The sequence below is a fragment of the Hyla sarda genome, chromosome 6, assembly GCF_029499605.1.
Source record: "Hyla sarda isolate aHylSar1 chromosome 6, aHylSar1.hap1, whole genome shotgun sequence".
Taxonomy (NCBI): domain Eukaryota; kingdom Metazoa; phylum Chordata; class Amphibia; order Anura; family Hylidae; genus Hyla; species Hyla sarda.
Genome location: NC_079194.1, coordinates 185,893,172 through 185,912,159, shown reverse-complemented (window position 1 = coordinate 185,912,159; position 18,988 = coordinate 185,893,172). Strand labels below are relative to the sequence as shown.

The window sequence follows — 18,988 nt, the reverse complement described above, 5'->3', positions numbered from 1 at the left end:
TTGCTGGGCGACCAGTGTGGGGAGGTCGGCGACAACAGGCAGAGGAACTTCAGCGGGATCCATGGCCGGATCTACTGTCACGATGCCGGCTGGCAGGAGGTGGATCCTCTGTGCCAGAGAGGGATTGGCGTGGACCGTGCTAGTGGACCGGTTCTAAGTCACTACTGGTTTTCACCAGAGCCCGCCGCAAAGCGGGATGGACTTGCTGCGGCGGTAGTGACCAGGTCGTATCCACTAGCAACGGCTCAACCTCTCTGGCTGCTGAAGATAGGCGCGGTACAAGGGAGTAGACAGAAGCAAGGTCGGACGTAGCAGAAGGTCGGGGGCAGGCGGCAAGGTTCGTAGTCAGGGTGGATAGCAGAAGTACTGGTACACAGGCTTTGGACACACAAAACGCTTTCACTGGCACAAGGCAACAAGATCCGGCAAGGGAGTGCATGGGAGGAGGTCAGATAAAGGCAGGGAGCAGATGGAAGCCAATTAAGCTAATTGGGCCAGGCACCAATCATTGGTGCACTGGCCCTTTAAGTCTCAGGGAGCTGGCGCGCGCGCGCCCTAGAGAGCGGAGCCGCGCGTGCCAGCACATGACAGCAGGGGACGGGAACGGGTAAGTGACCTGGGATGCGATTCGCGAGCGGGCGCGTCCCACTGTGCGAATCGCATCCCCGACGGCCATGACAGTGCAGCGCTCCCGGTCAGCGGGACCGACCGGGGCGCTGCGGAGAGAGAGACGCCGTACGCGCTCCGGGGAGGAGCGGGGACCCGGAGCGCTAGGCGTAACATGTGTTCTTATGATCCAATAAAAGCTGCCAAATATTTTTCAACTACAAGCGCTGGACATCTTCCTTTGTTCGTAATGTGCAGGCCTAGCACCAGTACTTGGCAGATGTTGGTGTGGTAGCCTGGGGTTGTCGGGTATATGGGGTGTAGCTGTGCGGTAACTAAAGGGTGCTTGCTTAACCCTTTCTATTCGTGACGCCAGGGTGAGGGCTATTCTCTGTATGCTTGTCCTACCACCACCCGTCCCAAGAGCGATAGGGAGATAGTAAATAACTGATTGTCCACAACCGGAGATTTGCAGAAACTTGTCGGAACTTTTACTGAAGATTTTATGCAATAATGAACAGGAACAGTCCATATAACAAAGTCTATTAGAGCTTGACAAGTGGTTGGGACCTCGTGAGTCTATTCAGCTTAGGAAGGTAATTGTTGCACTGATCCACTGGATTTAGGGGTTTAGATTCGGTCCAGTAATCACGCTAGCTTTAGCAGGGTATGAGATTTTAACTCACGGTTTAGTTTCAGGCTGAGGCTGGCAGGCTTCTGGCCTAGCTTGTCACTCAAGCACAGTCGGCACCTCAGGACGCAGCAAATTTTTCTTTTTGTGGACCTGATGAAGGCGCATGTGAGTGCCGAAACGCGTTGTGTGAAAATATTTCAATAAATTGTGTTGTGCATTTCACAGAATGCATCAGTTTACACATATTCATTTTTACAGTAAAACCCTTTAAGGTCCTGTTAATGGTGAGTGCTATAGACATTGGGAGAGATTTATCAAAACCTGTCCAGAGGAAAAGTTGCCCAGTTGCCCATAGCAACCAATCAGATCGCTTCTTTCATTTTGCAGAGGACTTGTTAAAAATGAAAGAAGTGATCTGATTGGTTGCTATGGGCAACTTTTCCTCTGGACAGGTTTTGATAAATCTCCCCATTATGTTCTGCTGTACAATACTGTCATACCCTGCTGGATTCTAAGTTTGCATGTAACAAGCCAAAGAGTATTGCCAGTGTTCAGAAATCTTTTGTGACTACCTATTTATCATTCCATGCCATTTAGTTCAACAGTGACAAGGTAGCAAAAGTCATTGAATTAGTCCAGCCAGCAGTTCTTTGCAGACCATCTTCCCAATCCACAAGGTGTCAGCAATAGACAGATTCATTCTCAAGCCCATTCCTAAAGCATTAATAATTCCACAACAATTGTGGTCACAGGACACCCGTACTGCATTACATTGTATAGGGGGAGGGGGTGTTGGAGTTTTTACCAGGGCTGTGGAGTTGGTAGATAAATGTTCAGACTCCGACTCCACAGTTTTTTGTACTTCCGACTCCTCTGTATTAATATGCAAATGTATTTATAAACACTTACAGTTGAATCCAAGAAGCTGTTCCACCAAGTTCTTCTAAGCTCTTCTAGCAGAGAGAGGTAGTTGAGCAGAAGCTGCTGCCTTCTCCTTTTTGTGTGCTGATCTGCTGCTGAAGATAGGGCAGTGGGAGGATCCAGGAAGGGGCATTTATTATAAAACATGATTTCCCTAGTAGAATCCCATAGTCAAGTTTAAGCGAACAATCGGAGTTTACAAGTTTTTATAGCCTTAGCTGAATGGCAGCAGTTTTTCCAATGGTTTACAGCTTCAGTCTTGAACTATTGACCCTCCATTCCCTTCACTTATACAAGTGTCTCTAGGCCTGCAAAAAACATATTTACTTAACCCCTTATCAGTGAGAGGCTAGGTTACCCATGGGTTCCCTGTAACAGCAGAACACAACACTATGGAAAGTATAAGTATTGCAGCTCCTAATTGTGCGTTGCGTGCCATATAGTGAAGCACATGAAAAGCATGCTTCTTCTCGGTCACTTAACGTGTTCGTTTTGCGGTTACGTGAGGCACTGCATGCATTGGTCTTTATTCTTACAGTAGAGAAGTCATTAATTATAACTTTTTGTGAATTGGAACATTTAAACTTGCTTTTTTTTTTTTTTTATTCCAACCTAAATTTAGTAGGAGTCGGGGTCGGTGCATTGTTTGCCGACTCCAGGTACCCAAAATTTTGTCCGACTCCTCGACTCCGACTCCACAGCACTGGTTTTTCCCAATAAGTATTCCACATGGTTGAACAGCTTTCTTTATAAGGCTAGTGATCACATATAGATAGTCTATGGCTGCCGGTGTACTTCCTGCTAATTCTCTCTAATTGGCTAATTACATTGTGTCTACTGCTTTTCACTCATTGCATATAAATGACTTCTAGCTGAACACCCCAGGACAGGGCCTAAGCATGATATAATAGTAGATAATATCAGCCACAAGCAGATTCTTCTCAGAAATCTTTCCCCCACATAACCTACAGCAGGGATTATGTTACAAGTCATACACTCTTCTTCTTTTACATATTTCTGCACGTGAACACCTGCAATGTGTGGAGGATTTTATTAGTTCTGGTGAAACACTAACAAACTGGGAGAGAACAGAGTAGTATCCAGACGTAAGCTTCACAGGCTCAATTGTAACTATAAAGGGAAGGCAGAGTATACATAACTATTAAAGGAGTATTTAAAGGGGTATTCCGGACAAAAACATTTTATCCCCTATCCAAAGCATAGGGGATATGGTGTCTGATCGCGGGGGGCCTGCTGCTGAGACCCCCGCGATCTTTCTGCAGCACCCGCATTCTATGGGGGTGCTGAATCTCCAGTTTCAGGACTGAGGACGTGACGTCACGCCACGCCCCATCCATTCATGTCTATGGGAGGGGGCGTGACGGCCGTCACGCCCCCTCCCATAGACATGAATGGAGGGGGCATGGCGTGACGTCACATCCCCAGTCCAGGTAACCTGGAGGTTTCCAAAACTAGAGATACAGTGGAGCGGGTGCTGCAGGGAGATCGTAGGGGGTCTCGGCACCAGCGACTTGTTTGTTATGTACGCAGCAGCAACATGTGCGTGTCCAGTGCTTCTCCATTCATTGTCTTTGGAGCTGCTGAAGAGAACAAGGACCCAGATTTATCAAACTGTGTAAGAAAAAAAAGAGTGATTTTCCCCTAGCAACCAATCACAACTCAGCTAATGAGCTCTGGTAAAGTGAAAGCTGAGCTGTGATTGGTTACTACGGGAAAATCTCGCTAGTTTTTTCTCTTACACCGCAGGTATTGGTTACAGCATTTCTGGTCTAAACCCAGACGATGTCGTGGGAAAGAAGGATCGGGTATGTTGGATTTCCTCTGCCCAATCCTTTTTTCCTAGAGATAAGCTGCTGCCAGAAAAATCTGCATAATCTCTCATCTCTCTCCATTCAGAACACATGAATGTGTTTATCAGTATAGAGGGCTGGAGTGAGATAGCTTTCTGCCAACAACTATCTTGTGTATGGACAGCAACAGGTTCCAGAATCATAATAAACTAGGTTTGATTCAAAAGTGTTGCATTAAATTTGAGAAAACTTAGCATTAATAAAGAAGATCTGTCAGCTTAATGTGGTTCCCCTAGAAGAGCAGCATATTACAGCTATATAAGAGATATGACTCCAGTGTATTCATGAGGGCAGAGATCTAGCCGCCACTCACTTCTGTTATTGACAGACTGTATACGCACATACAGGGCAGCCTATCAATCACTACCCTGAGGGTGAGAGAAGATGGAGAGAGGGCATGACTAGGAGTCCTCTATATTCTTTTAGCACTCCTGTCAGCCAAACAACACCAATTTTTATTTTTTGTTCCTCCTTGGCTTACATAGGGCAACATATTAAAATGACAGATTTGTTTAACAATGATTAACTCACTTAAAGGGGTACTCCACTGGAAAACATTCTTTTTTAAATCAACTGGTGCCAGAAAGTTAAACAGATTTGTAAATTACTTCTATTTAAAAATCTTAATCCTTCCAGTACTTACCAGGTGCTATATGCTCCACAGGAAGTTCTTTTCTTTTTAAATGTCCTTTCTGTCTGACCACAGTGCTCTCTGCTGACACCTCTGTCCATTTTAGGAACTGTCCAGAGTAGGAGCAAATCCCCATACAAACCTATCCTGCTCTGGACAGTTCCTGACATGGACAGAGGTGTCAGCAGAGAGCACTGCAGTCAGACAGAAAGGAAATTTAAAAAGAAAAGAACTTCCTCGGTAGTATACAGCAGTTGATAAGTAGTGGAAGGATTAAGATTTTTTAATAGAAGTAATTTACAAATCTGTTTAACTTTCTGGCACCAGTTGATTTAAAAAAAATATTTTCCAGTGAAGTACCCCTTTAAAAGGGATTCAATAATATGGCAGAGAACGCAGGAAGAATTAAAATTTACTGCACCTTCCTTTGCTACGGCTGCCCTAAAGTAACTTTTACAGTATTTTGATTTGCATTTTATATCAGAGTTTTTAAACCTGGGTTTACACCACATGTTGGCTATATGATGCCAGTACATGACTAGCAAAAAGGTAAGCTGACATACACCACGGCATATTCTCTGCTGGATCCTTTAATGGACATTATGAAGTCTGTTAGTGACTGCATTCTGTTTATTTCCTGAACAAATACTTTTTACCATGCCAATTATTTATTTGCCATGCTTTTAAGTCCAAATAATAAAATATACACTTGGGAAAGTGTTCTCTGCGCAGCTTCTCCATGGTATATGTCGACATACTTAATTGCTGGTATCCTGATGTATACCAACAACATACGTCCCAAATGGGGTGTCTTTCTATATCATACCTTTTCTCTGTTTATGTTTCAGTCCTGGTTTTGGCTTATAAATACAGATGCGGAATACTGACTAAAAGACGCCCATGTAAAAAAAAGGATACTTTCACATGGTAAGTATTTTGTGTTACCAAGATAGCTTTTCTCTACGTAGGTTGCAGCCCTAGTAACGTACATAAATGAAAAGGCCAAATGTCAGCTCACATGCAAACTGTTTTACTCCCCACCTCACTGCACAGAAAGCCAAAACACGCAAGTCCAGAATCCAATAGAATATGAAATTCCGGGTCACGTAGAAAATGTTTAAAATATTTTTATTGTAGCATACACAATATAAAATCCATAGAGAGCCTAAAAATAGTGATACAATAAAACAGATTTTGGACCTTTTCTACCTAACCTAATGGACCAAGACCATTTTTATATTAAAGAGTACCTCTCATCAAAATTTTTATTTTATAGATTAATATCTATATATTTATTTTTAATAGAACTCAATTAGAAAATTATGTATACTTTGATGTGTTTTTTTGTGTTTAAACTTTTGTCCACTAGAGGTTTCCCTAGGAGTCCCTTTTTTAGTGATTTCGGACTCACGCCTGCCTGATGGCTGAGTCCGAAATTGCATACTCAGCGCAGCTCCCTGCCTGTCAATCAGACAGGCGGGAGCGAGCGCTGTGCGCGCATCCCTGCAGGGCGTGCTCCTGACTCTGCCGGACAGCGGCGTCTTCAGGCTCCTCCCGCTGACAAGGAGAGCCTGCGCGTGCTGGCGAGAGTCAGTTGAGCGCAGCTCTGCAAGATAGAAGCAGCAGGGCCGGCAGCTCAGTCCTCAGACGTTCCTCCTCTCTGTATGGCACATGTATAGCTAAACAGAGAGGAGGAGGAGGCTGCCGTCCCTCCCCTGTACTCCGCCAGTATGCGCGCTCCCGAAAGGGAGCGCAGAATACAGGAAGAAGGGCGGAAGCTGCCCCGGCAAGGCTTCTGATGACGATGTGCCTGCCGGGCCACGCCCACTTCCTGCCCTCTTATACTGCTCGACACTGAGCTACCGAAGATGCTATGAAAAAGGTATATACAATGGGTTTTAAACAAAAATAAATACAGGGATAGAGATCGTTAGAGTCAGGGACAGATGGGGAGGGGAATTAGGGAAAGTTTAGTTGATGATAGGTGCTCTTTAAGGACCAGAGCATTTTTTGCACATCTGACCACTGTCACTTTAAACATTAATAACTTTGGGATGTTTTTACTTATGAATTTGATTCCGAGATAGTTTTTGGTGACCTATTCTACTTTAACATAGTGGTAAATTTTCATCGATACTTGCATAATTTCTTGGTGAAAAATTCCCAAATTTCATGAAAGATTTTATAATTTTGCATTTTTCTAACTTTTAAGCTCTCTGCTTGTAAGCAAAATAGACATTCCAAATACATTTTATATTGATTCACATATACAATATGTCTACTTTATGTTTGCATCATAAAGTTGAAATATTTTTACTTTTGGAAGACATCAGAGGGCTTCAAAGTTCAGCAGCAATTTTCCAATGTTTCACGAAATTTAAAAAATCTGAATTTTTCAGGGACCAGTTCAGTTTTGAAGTGGATCATATTAGAAATACCCCATAAATGACCCCACTATAAAAACTGCACCCCTCGAAGTATTCAAAATGACATTCAGAAAGTTTGTTAACCCTTTAGGTGTTTCACAGGAATAGCAGCAATGTGAAGGAGAAAATTCTAAATTTTCATTTTTTACACTTGCATGTTCTTGTAGACCCAGTTTTTGAATTTTTGCAAGTGGTAATAGGAGAAAAAGCACACAAAATGTGTAACCCAATTTCTCTCGAATAAGGAAATACCTCATATGTGGATATAAAGTGCTCTGTGGGTGCACTAGAGGGCTCAGAAGGAAAGGAGCGACAATGGGATTTTGGAGAGTGAATTTTGCTGAAATGGTTTTTGGGGGACATTGTGCATTTAGGAAGCCCCTATGGTGCCAGAACAGCAAAAAAAACAAACAAAAACATGGCATACTATTTTGGAAACTACACCCCTCAAGGCATGTAACAAGGGGTCCAGTGAGCCTTAACACCCCACAGGTGTTTGATGACTTTTCGTTAAAGTCGGATGTAACATAGTAACATAGTTCATAAGGTTGAAAAAAGACCAGAGTCCATCTAGTTCAACCTATATCCCTAATAAGTCCCTACTGGGTTCATCCAGGGGAAGGCAAAAAACCCTCATACTAGAGGTAAAAATTCCTTCCGGACTCCAAATATGGCAGTCAGAATAAATCCCCGGATCAAGATGCTGTTCCTAAATATCTAGCATACATAACCAGCAATGTTATTACTCTACAAAAATGCATCCAGACCCATTTTGAACTCTTTTACAGAGTTCACCATGACCACCTCCTCCAGGATAGAATTCCACAGTCTCACTGCTCTTTCAGTAAAGAACTCCCGTCTGTGCTGGTGTCCCCTTCTTATAGATACAGTCCTGGGTATAAATAGATCATGGGAGAGATCTCTGTACGGTCCCCTGATATATTTATACATAGTTATTAGGTCTCCTCTAAGCCTTCTTTTCTAAATAACCCTAATTCTGATAATCTTTCTGGGTACTGTAGTCCTCCCATTCCCCGTATTACCCGTCTTTGAACCCTCTCCAGCTCCACTATATCTTTCTTGCACACTGGTGCCCAGTACTGTACACAGTATTCCATGTGTGGTCTGACTAGTGATTTGTACAACGGTAGAATTATTTCCTTGTCGTGGGCATCTATGCCCCTATTGATGCACCCCACGATTTTATTTGCCTTGGCAGCAGCTGCCTGACACTGGTCACTACAGCTAAATTTACTGTTAACTAAGACCCCTAAGTCCTTTTCCACGTCAGTCATCCCAAGTGTTCTCCCATTTAATATATAACCCCGTCCCGGATTTTTCCTCCCCATGTGCACTACCTTACATTTATCAGTGTTAATCCTCATCTGCCACTTCTCAGCCCAAACCTCCAAACTATCCGTTTCCATTTGTAACAGTGCACTGTCATCTATAGTGTTTACCGCTTTACAGAGTTTAGTATCATCTGCAAAGATTGCTACTTTACTATTCAACCCCTCTACAAGGTCATTAATAAATATATTAAATAGAACAGGACCCAAGACTGACCCCTGTGGTACCCCACTAGTAATAGTCACCCAATCACAATAAGTACCATTAATAACCACCCTCTGTTTCCTATCACTGAGCCAGTTATTGTATTTTTCGCACTATAAGACGCACGTGAACATAAGACGCACCTAGGTTTTAGAGGTGGAGAACAAGACAAAAAAAATTTCTGAACCAAACGGGTACTAAAATATTTAATGAACTAACAGAATAATTATTCAACCATGTTATTCAACCCCCCTTGTGGCCAGCAGGACCCCCCTTGTAAACAGCAGGACCCCACTTGTAGTTGCTTACTTATGCCGTTACAAATTGCTTACTTATCGCCGCTCCGCAGCCCCGTACTTATCACTACCGCTGCCCTGTTCTGCCATCCGCATAATGGAGTCTATGGAGGAGCATGTGACACACACGTCACTATGCTTCCTCCGTAGCATTACACTGGGCGCAGGGGAGGAGGTGGAGTGATGTGTGTGTCCCATGCTCCTCCATAAGACTTCATTATGTGGACGGGAGAACGGGACAGCGGCAGTAAAGGGGACGGCAGAACAGGGCAGCGGCGTGAATCAGAGAACGGGGCAGCAGAGCACTCCACCAGGTATCAGCTTTTGTATTGGGGACATTAGACCATGCAAATACCTGTATCGGCCCCGGGTAAGCTTACTTCTTCAGCAGCCTCCCCTTTGCAGCCTTCCCTCCTCCATCCTGCCGGGCGCGATATGTCCTCCTCCATGCCGCAAGCCAGGATCTGCTCTCTGCCCCTGCACTTTGGCACACACATTTGCTCCATAAGACGGACAGACATTTGCTTCCCACTTTTGGGGGGAGATAAGGTGAGTCTTATGGAGCGAAAAATATGGTACTTACCCACTTACACACATTCTCCCCAAGCCCAATCCTTCTTATTTTATGCACCAATCTTATGTGGCACTGTATCAAATGCTTTGCAAAAATCCAGATACATTTTTTCCTCCAGAGTACCCCCCTTAAGGCCTGGCTCTTTCCAGAGCCACATGTCTCTCAGCCAGGCTTCGAGGAAGAAAAGTCAAGCCAAAATCTAGGCGTGGCCTTGGCCAGAATAACTAGGCCAGGTATAGGCAACCTTCGGCACTGCAGATGTTTTGGATTACATCTCCCATGATGCTCTTTTATCCAAAATGCTGCCAAAGCATCATGGGAGATGTAGTCCAAAACATCTGCAGTGTCGAAGGTTGCCTATGTCTGAACTAGGTCGTGCACTTGCTGAGTGTTCTAGTCAGCCAGCAAAGTATGCATTTTCTCACCCCTGCTAGGCATTCCTACACCTAGGCCACATGTCTTAACCTTGGTACCACTGTGATTGCTGAACAAAGGCCTCTCTGAATTACACTGAGTTTTTTCATTGGCCTATTGCCAGGTCATTGCTGCCTGCCTTAAAGGGGTACTCCACTCCCCAGTGTTCGGAACCTTTAGTTCCGAACGCTGGGTGCGGGCTTCGGGGGGTCGTCATGGGAGGGGGCGTGACGGCCATTAACATCCTCCCATAGACTTGCATTGAGGGGGTGGGACGTGACGTCTCGAGGGGCAGAGCATGATGTCACGAGGGGCGTGGTGACCCCCGCACCCAGCATTTAAAACTAAAGGTTTCGAACGCTGTGGAGGGGAGTACCCCTTTTAGACTTCCCTGGATATGCCTTTCTTAATGTCGTGTTACAGAAGCCACTGCAGAGTAAGTAAAGGGAAGTCTTCATTTTGAAACCTTGCACCACAGTGAATCAACATGTGAAAATCCTAATCAGTAGTTTTAGTAAAATTGGACTCAGAACTTGAGAATCAAAGAACATATAAATACATCTGCGTTAATAATTTTCACTACATGTGCCAAGGAAGCAAATATAGATTACTAAATTAATTAATTTTATTGATAATGGCACCAAAAGTTTAAGGAAAAATTGAGAAATTTTTTTTTTCGTTTCCCCCAGAGTACCCCTTTAACTGGTTCTTACAGATTTAGTCCCAACTCTTCTCCTGAGATGGTTGGACTAGGGACTTTTTCCTGCAATCATTGCCTGGGAGTAGCATGTGACCAAAGCACCATTCAACTGTGTATACAATAATGCAAGAAATTCACAAAAATTCACAAAAATGCACAAGCACCGCCAGGTCGGCCTATCGTTGCGGGCAGAGGCTCAGTTACTGAGCCTCTGTCCCAATATCTAGATTGGGTCTTACGCCCATTACTACCTACTATACCAGCTTACTTAAAAGATACCCAACACTTACTGCAAATTTTGGAAAATTTTGGGTGGCAGGAGCATTTCGTTTTGGCTAGTATCGACGTGGAGAGTCTCTACACTCGCATTCCTCAGGGTGCGGGTGTGGAGGCTGTCCGACGTCGACTAGACCAAACGGAAAATCATAGCCCTGTTTACATTAATTACATTTGTGAGATGTTACAGTTTGTATTATCCCATAATGCTTTCCAGTTCAATAATCGCTGGTTTAACCAGCGATCTGGAACTGCGATGGGGACCCCCGTGGCACCTACTTTCGCAAATATTTTTTTGGGGGTCCTAGAGGAAGATAAGGTCTTCTCCACTAACAATCCTTTCATTGAATATCTGGCCCTTTATGTTAGATATGTCAACGACGTGCTGGTTATTTGGTCGGGCAGTACGGCCCAGTTCCACCAGTTCGTCGCCTACATGAACGATAATAACTACAATATGCATTTTACTAGCGTGGTGGGCAACAACAGTATAGAATTTCTCGACACTAAACTTGTTGCTAAAAATGATTATTTGGAAATTGAGGGATTTAGAAAAATTACAGCTACTAATTCCTTACTTAGATATGACAGCTTTCATTCTCAACATGTCAAAAAATCCCTTCCTTTCGGACAATTTGTCCGATTGAAACGGATAAATACTACTACTGAAACATTTGAAATACAGGCGAAACAATTATGGGACAGACTAAAAGAGAGGGGTTACCCTATATCTATCCTGAGTGAGGCACTTTTTAAGGTCAGGAAAATACCTCGTAGTCAATTATTGCATAAAAAACATAAAACACATGATAAAGACTGTGCTAAAGTAAATATAGAAAATCAAACAAAAAATTTTACGTTTTCTTTCTCATACAGCCCTATGGAAAATAAAATTAGGTCAGCGATACATAAAAATTGGCATATTCTCCAGCAGGATGATATTTTAAGCAAAACACAGCTGAACAAACCACTAATTTCTTTTCGCAGAACTAAGAATATTAGAGATTATATTGTACGAGGTAGATTACAAGATGATATGTCCAAAAATTGGATAGAAAAATCAAAACCACAAGGATGTTTTAAATGTGGACAGTGCAAATTATGTTCGCACATGATACAAACGAAAAGTATACATTTAGGATCACAGAATATCGATATCCATGATTTTGTGACATGTAAATCTACCTATATTGTTTATGCATTAGTTTGTACATGTGGCTTTTATTATATTGGGAAGACTATAAGACCCTTGTATAAAAGAATTAGGGAACACTTTCGCTCACTCACTACTGGAAAAGGCTGCCCAAAAGTAATAGAACATATGAAATATAAACACAATAACAAAATTGAAGATTTAAAATTCCTTGGTTTAAAAATAGTTGCACCCTTAAAATTCGGTGGAGATAGACACAAATTATTGTTACAAAAAGAATCAGAAATGATTATACTTACAGACGCCATAGGACCACTAGGATTAAACCTACGGGAGGATTTTAATGTATTTCCATAGTGCAGGTGTATGTTGTTAGCATAGGACCTATGTTCACACCTAGCGTTTTTAATACTATGCATTACCCCCGATAGTGTTACACAGTTTAAGGCGCTGTTATAGCTAATTAGTAAATACTAATGCTAATCTCTCTATACCACACACCATTTTTGTGCTTTTAACCCTGTAATGTCTAGTTTTCTATTTTTGTATTACTTGGTGTATGTATTTAAGGGGATAGGGTTAAGTGATGTCAGAGGTCACGTGTAAGCGCTCTGTGTAGCGCGAAACCGGTCGACTTACCTGTCGTTGTTGTTGCGTGGACCAGCGATCCCGAATAAAACTTCTTGCTGTTTCCGTGAGTGCAGTCTGCGATCTCTTCTTTCAAATAATGCAAGAAATGCTAACCCTTTACACTATGCAAGACCTCAGTGAAAGCCTTAAATTAAAGGGGTACTCCGCCTCTTGACATCTTATGCCCTATCCCAAGGATAAGGGATAAGATGTCTGATCGCGGGGGTACTGCCGCTGGGGACCCCTGCAATCTCTCCTGCAGCTCCCACTTGTCATTAGCTGCACAGAGTGAACTTTGTTCCATGCAGCTGATGACAAGTGAGTGCTGCAGGAGAGATTGTGGGGGTCCCCAGCGGCAGGACCGCGGCGATCAGACATCTTATCCCCTATACTTTGGATAGGGGATAAGATGACTAGGAGCGGAGTAGTCTCGGTGGGGGGGGGGGGGGGGTGGGGGGGGGGGGGGGGTTGGGGGGGTATGCAACCTTTTGGACCACTATGCAGAAATGGCAAGTTTTCCAAACCAGCCATACATAGTTTTTTTTTATTTCCAGGACTTGCATTGGTCACGAATTTATCAAAGTGCGAATTTATCAAACACACAGCAAACCTACACCACCTCACACTTGTCTTGGAAAATGAACTTCTGAGGGGGTTTCACTCACTTTGCCATATGTGCGACAGATTTATTACACCGTGCAACCTTTTGACAAATTTGTCGCACGGAAGGCAAAATAGAGAGCAAAAAAACCCCATTAAAATACCATACCAAAGACTGAGCTTAATAGATCCCCCCCCCCCCCCCTTGTGTGTCCACACAACTACTGTAGCGGTCACATGTTGACACATCACTGCTGGAGCTGGATGAATGAAAAACATAAAAAAAAATGTTTCCCAAAGTGTGCTAATACTGCATAGAAAAAAAGTGTGTGAACCCAGCCTCATACTTTATTATTATTATTATTTTATTTTCAAATTCAAAGCTTTATTGAAAAAATAAAGAAGCCGAAAGGCTTGGGGTACAGAATGAAGAAAACCAGGGAGGGGTAAACGGGTAATTCAAGGAACAATACTAGTGATGAGCGGTATATGCCATATTCGAAATCGTGATATTTCGTGAATATATGGACGAATATTCATCCTATATTCGCGAAATTTGCATATTCAGTATATTCGTGGTTATTTTTGCATAGGATATTCGCGAATATTTGCATATTCTTATATTTGCGAAAATTTGCTTTCCAGTCTAATACAGTAAATAGTATAGAAGCATTTTTTAGACCACAAGCTGGAAACAGGGAGGGATGAGATCACTGTGATGTGTTCTGTGGGGGAAAAAAATATTACGAATATTCATAATTGCAAATATATAGTGCTATATTCGCCATATTCGTGAATATGCAAAATATGCAATAAATATTCGAATTGCGAATATTTGCGCTTAACACTAAACAATACCATCAGCAATATCGTCAGTATATAACCATTTAGTAGGCACAGTCAGGGGGGAAAAGAATCAGAACCCGAAAACAAATGACTAGTGGAGTCAGCAATGGTAAACAAACAGGCCGCAATATTGACCAAACAGGAAAACATCCAACAAATATGGAATAAAAGGAAAGCTAACAGATAAGAGCAAAGGGGAAACAAGAGGGAAAGTAAGGAAGGGGGGGGGGGAGGAAGGGTAGAGGGGTAGGAAGGGGAGGGGAGGGCTGTAGGAGGGAATTAGTGGGTAGAAGTCCGCACTAGGGGACAGGTACAGTAGGAGTAGGTGTAGCAACGCCATAGGTCAGGTAACAGGGAGATTCCACAAAAGACAGCCATGGGCGCCAACGCACTAGGCCTCCATACTCTATATATGTGAGACCTCAGTCAGCCAGTCAGTCTCAGAAGGAGGAGAGGTCGACTTCCAAACCTGGGGATGACCCGTTTAGCGGCCATTAACAGAATACAGGTCAGGCCTTTACGGAGGGACTTGGAGGAGCCCGGCAGCATGGACAAGAGCAGTACAGAGGGGGAGGAGGGGAGGAACACACCAGTGATATCCTGTATGAGAGAACGGACCAACATATATGAACAAGAGAACCACCAGGTTGACCACACCTCCAGCACACATCCGGGACTGAAGGATAGAAAACATGCAGCTGGGCCGGAACACAGTACCAGCGAGACAATAAAAGTTGGTTACCTGCAAAGCCACCGAAACGGAGGATTTATGACAGAGAAGAAAAGAGGTTTCCCAGTCTGTAGTGCTAGGTGTGAGGTCAAGCTCCATTAGCCAACCCTGCTGATATGAGAGGAGGTCACGTTAGTCTCTGCTATTTAGCAAGGAAAAGACAGTAGAAACCAGGTGTGTCGGCTTGTCTGAAGCCAAACAAAGACATTCTAAGGCCGAGGCCTCCCTATGAAAGGTGCCTGACACCCGCCATGTGTTATAAAAATGTCGAAGCTTGGCATAATGAAAGGTAGCTAAGGCCGTAGCAGAGGAGGCACCCAAAATATCGGACAACGAGCTCAGCGAGGACGACGGGAGGACCTGAGCCAAGGGGAGGGAAGCAGTAGCAAGAAAGAACAGGAATCCGGCAGGTGAGAGACCTGGCGGAATGTCCAGATTGCCCACCAGCGGAGTCATAGTACCAAGAGGTTTAAACAAGCCCGATTTGTACAAGTGACAGAGGTATAACTGGACAACAGAGCAGGCAACATAGGGAAGGGAGGGTAATGTCGACTTTGTCCAGTGGGCAGGGTGGACCCAAGGGAGAGAGGTGAGAGGAAGCAGAAAAAGGATCGCTTCAAAGCAAACCCAGAGCTTGGAGTGGGCATAGCGAAACTAATCAAGGGTCCGGGAAGTGGAATCTGCTAAGTAGTAATAGTAAGGGTCAGGATAGGCAAGGCCACCATCTAACTTAGGGCAGGAGAGGACACAGATAGCTATCCTATGATGAGAGTTAGACCAGATGAATATGGAGAAAAGGGAAGACAGAGGTTGGAGAAAAGATATAGCAGGCGCGGCAGAAGATTCGTTTTGAGAATATCAATATGCCCAATCCAGGAAAAATCCTTACGGTCCCATTTAAGCAAATCAGATTTAAAGCGAGAGATAAGGGAAGTTCAGATCAACTGTCCGGGAAAGATCTCTAGGGATAAGAACGCCAAGGTAACGAAAGAAGTCGGGTGCCAAGCAAATGGGAACGCAAAGTCCTCGAGGACAGACAGTAGCGCTGGGAGAGGTCTCGGGCGAGGAAATGTAGAGGAGTAAATCATCGGCAAAGGCCGAGCATTTAAGGTGCATGTCTCCTATCTGCACACCCTGGATCTCAGGATGAAGGTGTATGGACACAATTCAAAAAAGAAAAGAACTTCCTCTGTAGTATACAGCAGCTGATAAGTACTGGAAGGATTGGGATTTTTTAATAGAAGTAATTTACAAATCTGTTTAACTTTCTGGCACCAGTTGATTTAAAAGAAAATGTTTTCCAGTGGAGTACCCCTTTAACCTGTTCAGGACCCCGGGCGTACCGGTACGTCCTGACACCCTGGGTCCTAAGGACCCAGGACGTACATGTACGTTCGTGGTAATTTCGGTCCCTGCCGCGCAGCGGGCAGGGATCAGACTGGGGTGACTGCTGATATCGATCAGCAGACACCCCATGCAAATGCCCAGGGGGGTCATCAAACCCCCCCATGTTGGCGATCGGCGCAAATCGCAAGTGAATTCACTGCGGCTGGCTGGGTTCAGTCAGTAGTCAGAGCTGCTGGAGGAAGCCAGGGACCCCCCCCCCCTCTGCACGATCGGAGCCCCCTCAGGACTGAAGATCCCCCTTAGAGCAGGGACAGATTAACCCCAGGGACAGGTAAAAAGTAAAAAATATTTCCCCCCCCCTGACCCCCTAATAGGTTCCCAAGGGTCCTCTGCGTTTTTTTCAGTGTGACCCGGGCCCAGGGGTTCATGGCGCTGCATTTGCCCCCCCCCCCCCCATAATTTTTTTTTGAGCCGCAACTTTTTTTCCCCATATAACGGTGTGCGATTTTTAATCACACATATAATAGTCACACCAAGCACACAGCACTACATACTCCCCCAAATTTTTGGAGGCCTATGTACCGCTCAGGGAGCTCTCGATTGATGAGTCTCTTATCAGTTTTAAGGGGAGACTCATAATCCACCAGTATATTCCCTCAAAGCGGGTGCGGTATGGCGTGAAGCTATATAAACTTTGTGAGAGTACCTCCCAGTTTAGGGTGTATGAGGGACGAGATTCCCGTATTGAACCCCCAGATTGTTCCCCCACTCTGGGTGTTAGCGGGAAAATCGTTTGGGACCTTGTGTACCCATTGCTGTATAAGGGTTACCACGTGTACATGGACAACTTTTATACCAGCATCCCTCTCTTCACATCCCTTGCCACCAGATCTACGTATGCTTGTGGGACCGTTCGGAAGAACCAGAGAGGCCTCCCTCTAAATTTGATCCAGACACCTATGCCCAAGGGTGAGTCCTGTGTCCTTGCCCATGAAAACCTGTTGCTGGTCAAGTATAAGGATAAGAGGGATGTCCTTTTGCTGACCACTATTCATGGCAACGGCAGCTCACCTGTTCCTGTGCGAGGTACCACAACACTGGTCCTCAAGCCTGATTGTATTCTGGACTACAATCGGTATATGGGGGGAGTTGATCTTTCTGATCAAGTCCTCAAGCCATACATGGCCATGCGGAAAACACGTGTATGGTACAAGAAAATTGCGGTCTACATGGTACAGGTTGCCATGTACAACGCTTTTGTACTGTCCCAGTACGCTGGCAACACAGGGACATACCTTCAATTCCAAGAAGAAGTCCTAAAGGTCCTGATCTTTGGCGACTGGGAAAGAGCAGGCCGGACTTCCCAAGGAACTGAAGTAATAGATGCCAGGATCGTCCAAGGCCAACACTTTCCAGGTGAAGTCCCCCACACTGGAAAGAAGGGATGAACCCAGAAAAAAATGCAGCGTGTGTAACAGGAGGGGGATTCGGAAGGATACCAACACTCAATGTGACACTTGCCCCGATCATCCGGGCCTCTGCATTAAAAACTGCTTCAGGGAGTATCACACTTCCATGCGGTACAAAATTTTCCCTCTTCATTTTAATTTCCCATAATTTGGCCCCAATGTACCAAGTCCAGAGTACATTGCAAATTTCAACCCCATAAAACACTAAATTGCCCAAAAAACTCTTTTATAAAAAAAAAAAAAAAAAAAATAAGACCTCTGGGGGTATTTTTTCCAAAAATGGGTCATGGGTCACTGAGTCACTATCATCAGGGACTTTTCATGTTGCCTTAAATGTGCAGCGCTCTCTCTCCACCTGAGCGGGGTGCGCATTTGAGGCAACAGGTTAGGGACGGCCACACACATCACATTCCCAGAATGATGATTCAGAGCATAGGGTTTGGGGTGGGCATATTCTTTAGTTTTGGCTATGCTCTGGGTCATCCTTCTGGGAACATAATTTATAATATTATGTCCCACTGGACCCCACTTTAGTTACTTAGTGTACCCCAGTTACTTATCCCATGTAATGCCTCTTGAGGGGGGGTCCCACTGTTCCTCCTCCATAGGAGAAATACAAAGCTCAAGGACCCTGACTGATCTCCAGCACCTCTGAGACCAGTGTGCATGCTGTTTACGGCCAACTATGAGGTATGGGGGAGATTCATCAAAACCTGTCCAGAGGAAAAGTTGCCCAATTGCTCATAGCAACCAATCAGATCACTTCTTTCATTTTGAAGAGGCCTTGTTGAAAATGAAAGAAGCGACCTGATTGGTTGCTATGGGCAACTCAGCAACTTTTCCTCTGGACAGGTTTTGATAAATCTCCCCCATGTTCTTACTCCAAAGAAATTTATTTACAAATTTACAGTAACATTTTCTCTTTTTACCACTTGTGAAAATGAAAAATTTGGGGTAACCCCAGCATTTTTGTGTAAAAAAAATCAAATTTTTTCCTTTTCACATCCCACTTCATGAACATTTATCAAACACCTGTGGGGTGTTAAGGCTCACTGTACCCCTTGTTACGTTCCTTGAGGGGTGTAGTTTCCAATATGGTATGCCATGTGTTTTTTTTTTTTTTTGCTGTTCTGGCACCATAGGGGCTTCCTAAATGCGACATTTCAGCAAAATTTGCAAATATGACTCCCTCTCTTCTGAGCTTTGTAGTGCGCCAGCAGAGCACTTGACGTCCACATATGGGGTATGTCCATACTCAGAAGAGATGGGGTTGCAAATTCTGGGGGCATTTTCTCCTATTATCCCTTGTA

The 18,988-nt window shown here is 44.2% G+C and overlaps 1 protein-coding gene across 2 annotated transcripts in view; it reads left to right on the top strand.

Annotated features, from left to right (window-relative positions):
• The window catches only part of LOC130276553 (fibrous sheath CABYR-binding protein-like), a 52,239-nt gene that overhangs the window by 16,600 nt on the left and 16,651 nt on the right, over positions 1-18,988 (top strand). Inside the window, exon 1 of one of the 2 annotated variants that reach the window (XM_056526095.1) lies at positions 5,531-5,590. The exons of the other annotated variant lie outside the window; for it this stretch is intronic. The gene's annotated coding sequence lies outside the window, so the exon portion shown is untranslated. Of the gene's footprint in view, positions 1-5,530; positions 5,591-18,988 lie in introns of those variants that run through there. 2 annotated transcript variants of the gene reach the window in all.